General features: G+C 44.4%; 1 non-coding gene across 1 annotated transcript; it reads left to right on the top strand.

Moving 5' to 3' along the window:
* Positions 1-2,888: 2,888 nt before the first annotated feature.
* Positions 2,889-3,101, top strand: LOC112441121 (small nucleolar RNA U3). Its single transcript, XR_003029088.2, has one exon. It is a non-coding gene; the product is annotated as a small nucleolar RNA U3 (small nucleolar RNA).
* The last annotated feature ends 1,515 nt before the right edge of the window (positions 3,102-4,616 follow it).

The raw sequence follows: 4,616 nt of genomic DNA, 5'->3' as shown, positions 1-4,616 counted from the left end.
AGCCTTTGGCATTTGAGCAAGGTATTCACAGAGATGCTTCACCCAGACTCTTAGTGCTCATTGTATTAAAACTGCCAACAATGGAGGTGTCTTCATGGCTGATCAGCCAATTCTTCTCTTATGGAACTTCTCACTATCACCACCTTGTGGAAGAGGACACAGTTTCTCCCCCTGGATATGGGACCACTGCAATTCAAAGCCAAATGCCCCCTCTTCTTCTTCAGATTTCTTTCCCAGCATTTCGACTTTTACTATATCAAAATATAAGAATATACCCAGGACTCTCTTAGCATCAACTACACAGAATTAAATGAAAGGTATGTATCATAATTTTCATCAGATCAAGTCAACAAAACATCCCCCCTTCTCTTCTGGGATCTTCCTGTTCTTTTCTTCTCCTTATTTATGGAGAATTTATTGACATTCACTGCTTTCTAGGCATTATGCCAGGGGCTGGATACTCCAAGATAAAATACGTGTGCTCCCTGCTGTCAAGGAGCTTACATCAAATAAACCAAGTAAACAATGTAATAAAGAGTGATAAATATTAATAGACCTACACACCCAGTATTTTGAAAGCACAGCAGAAATAGAATGCCCGGAGGAGAGGAGTCGTCACAGGTCAGGGAGGCATCTCAGGGGCAGGGAGGGATATTTTGGTTAACTCTTAAAGGATGCTCAGGAGTTCAGAGAGCCAGCCCAAGGACAGCATTTCAGGCAGGAGAATGGATTACACAAAGACCACGAGTTGTGCTTGGAAGCCTTTGAAAAAGTAGCTGTGGGCCAGATGCGGTGGCTCATGCCTGTAATCCCAGCACTTTAGGAGCCTGAGGAGGGAGGATCGTTTGAAGCCAGGTGTTCAAGACCAGCCTGGGTGACATAGTGAGACTCTGTTTCAGCAAAATAATTTAAAAAATAGCCAGGCATGGTCACATGTACCTGTAGTCCCAGCTACTCAGGAGGCTGAGGTGGAGGATGGCTTGAACTTGAGGGTTCAAGGCTGCAGTGAGCTATAACTGAGCCGCTGCTCTCCAGCCCGTGCTACATTAAGACCCTGCCTCTGAAAAGGAAAAGAAAAGAAAACATAGGTGTGGCTGAAGTGCACCGAGTGGAGAGAGAAAATAAACTAGGAGCAAATGATGAAGGCCCTCGCAAGCTGTTTTTAGGCATGGAAGTTTTCCAGTGACTGGGTCCTGCGCTGACTGATCTCTTGGGTGGTGGTTCACCCCCCTTCCTCCTCTCTCTCTCTTTTTTTTTTTTTTTTTGAGATGGAGTCTCCCTCTGATGCCCAGGCTGGAGTGCAGTTGTGTGGTATTGGCTCACTGCAACTTCCACCTCCCAGGTTCAAGCAATTCTCATGCCTCAGCCTCCCGAGTAGCTAGGATTACAGGTGTGTGTGAATAAGCTCAGCTAACTTTAAATTTTTTTTTTTTTTGGTAGAGATGGGGTTTTGCCATGTTGGCCAGGCTGGTTTTGAACTCCTGACCTCAATTGATCTGCCTGCCTTGGCCTCTCAAAGTGCCGGGATTACAGGCGTAAGCCACCGTGCCAAGCTCCTCCTCTCTTTTAGTCCAAGATCTAACATTTTGGATTCAGGCAAATATAATCTAGCCATCATCTGAAGTCTTCCCAGAGAAATCACTTCATAATCTTATTTATTTATTCATTCATTCGTTCATTCATTCATTCGTTCTTCTGTTTTCTCCTCTGCAAGGCAGACCCCATAATTTCTATCACTGCACGTCCTAGGCTCTTCCCAGCTCTGTTATCTCCTACTTTCTGCTTTGCAGAATCCACCGGCTCCCACAACTGCTAGTTTTTACCCAAATTCATTTCCCTCTCCCCATCAAAATAATCAGGAAGACACTCTTGCTCCTACTGGGACGTCATATTCAGATGGCATTAAATAGCCAAGCCCAATTTCTGGGCATGATTCTTTAAGAAGAATTTGCATGTCTGACATTTAATAAGATGAATTCTCCTTGCACCAACCACACCAGGCATAAAAACATACACAGTAATTTTTTTAGGTGTTTTTCTCCTTGGAGAAGGTAGCTGTCAAGGTGGGTGATGCTCTGGGCAGGAAGCGGTGTCTTTCACTAACGGGTTCTGACAGTTATATAGAAAATCCTGAAAGTACCTCTGAAGAGAGAATAGTTTCTTAAGCCTTTACCATGGAGAGTCTTAAGAGTTGTTTTACAGCAGTTAGCTGAGAGCAAGATACTGCAGGAGGTGGGCAGGTTTGGAGATGCCAGAGTGCAGAGAGACGGAGACAGAGAGAGAGACAGAGAGAGAGGAGAGAGGGAGGCAGAGACACAGAGAGAAAGAAACAGAGGGAGAGAAAGAAGGAGAGAGAAAGAGACAGAGAAACAGACAAAGAGAGGGAGAGAAAAAGGAGAGGGATAGACAGAGAGAGACAGAAAGAGACAGAGAGAAAGAGAAACAGAGAGAGGGAGAGAAATAGAAGTAGAGAGAAAGAGAGACAAAGAGAAAGGGAGAGACAGGGAGAGACAGAGAGAGACAGAGTAAGAGATGAGAGTAAGAGACAGAGAGAGACATCGACAGAAAGAGAGAAAGAAAAAGAGAAGAGAGAAAGAGGAGAGACACACACATCAACAGAGACAGAGACAGAGAGAAACAGAGAGATAAAGAGAAGGAGAGAAAAATGAGAGAGAGACAGAGAGAAACAGAGAGAGGGAGAGAAAGAGAGAGAGACAGAGAAAGGGAGAGAGAGACAAACAGAGAAAGAGACAGGGAGAGAGAGACAGAGAAAGAGAGAGAGAGAGAGAGAGAGAGAGAGACAGAGAGAAAGGAGGCCATGAAGGCCAACTTTCTGCACATCATAATCAGCCCAGACATGGCTGTTTCCCTGAGAGCACGCATGTGTGAGGACTGTGCTTTCAGAGTTCATGTCCACAGCTCATTGCGGGGGCAGTTTCTCTGATCGTGTGGAGCTGGATGCCAGGAGCAGGACACACCGTGTTCTTTCCTGAGCATGAAGCCAGCTCTCGGAGTTGTTTTGTTGCACCTGCCATTAGGCGTTGATGATGTTCTTTCTTTCCTCCGGTAGGGTAAGAAGGAGAGGACGCAGTCCAAGTGGTTTCCTTTCTTAAAAAAAACAAACAACAAACAACAAAACAAGAACACTAACGTGGGACCAGGCACAGATGCAAATTCTCGTTTTGAACTTTGAACCCTGCCCAGGAAGCCCTTCTCATGCATCTTCAGTATCATATACATACACCTGGGCCAGGCGCGGTGGCTCACACCTGTAATCCCAACACTTTGGGAGGCCGAGGCAGGTGGATCACTTGAGGTCAGGCGTTCCAGACCAGCCTGGCCAACAGGGTGAAAATATAGGCCGGGCTCAGTGCCTCACGCCTGTAATCCCAGCACTTTGGGAGGCCAAGGCGGGCAGATCACTTGAGGTCAGGAGTTTGAGACCAGCCTGGCCAACATAGCAAAAACCTGTCTCTACTAAAAGTACAAAAAAAAAAAAAAATTAGCTGGGCCTGGAGGTGCACACTTGTAATCCCAGCTACTCAGGAGACTGAGGCACGAGAATCACTTGAACCTGGGAGGCAGAAGTTGTAGTGAGCTGAAATTGAGCCACTGCACTCTAGCTTGGGTGACAAAGCCAAAAAGAAAGAAAGAAAGAAAGAAAACATAGAGTTGAGGTTGAAAGCATCATAATATCCAGAAGTCCAAGAAAAATGAGGGATGTGTTTGTCTGCATAACATCTTTAATATGGAAAAAAACACAGATAAAATTTTAAAATAGGAAAATGAGAAAAAAATCTGCAACAGATATGAGAGACAATGGGTGATTATCTTTTCTATACAAACAGCATTTACAAAATCATAAGACAGACAAGAGAAACATGGGCAAAAGACATGAATAGGAAATTTACCAGTAAGATATGAGACTACATTCAATCTCCCTGAAAAGCAAAGAAATGCAAATAAATCAGAAGAGCATTTCCCACATCAGATTTGCCATGATGAATACTTTGGATAAAACCCATTGTTGGCAAATATATGGTTAAAATGAACAGTACCATAAAATATTGGTGATACTACACATTGTTATGCTTTTATAGGGTAGTTTGGCAATATCTATCCAAATATAATATATGCATATCATTATCACTTTTAGGAACTTATCCCTAGAAGATAATTCCACCATTATGCAAAAATGATTGTATAAGAATGTTCAGAGCAGTGTTGCTTGTAATAACTTAAAAAAAAAAAAGCAGTTTTTGCCAGGTGCAGTGGCTTATGCCTGTAATCCCCGCACTTTGGGAGCCTGAGGCAGATGGATCACTTGAGGTCAGGAGTTCGAGACCAGTGTGGCCAATATGGCAAAACTCCGTCTCTATTAAAAATACAAAAATTAGCCAGGTGTCACTGCAGGTGCCTGTAGTCACAGCTACTCGGGAGGCTGAGGCAGGAGAATCACTTGAACCTGGGAGGTGGAGGTGGCAGTGAGCAGAGCACTCAGCATCGGTGACAGAGCAAGACTCCATCTCAAAAAAAAAAAAAAAAAAAAAAGGCCGGGCGCGGTGGCTCACGCCTGTAATCCCAGCACTTTGAGAGGCCGAGACGGGCGGATCACA

The sequence above is a fragment of the Pan paniscus genome, chromosome 8, assembly GCF_029289425.2.
Source record: "Pan paniscus chromosome 8, NHGRI_mPanPan1-v2.0_pri, whole genome shotgun sequence".
NCBI classification, from domain to species: domain Eukaryota; kingdom Metazoa; phylum Chordata; class Mammalia; order Primates; family Hominidae; genus Pan; species Pan paniscus.
Note: the sequence above shows the minus strand (reverse complement) of the source record. Positions and strands in the feature narration are given on the sequence as shown.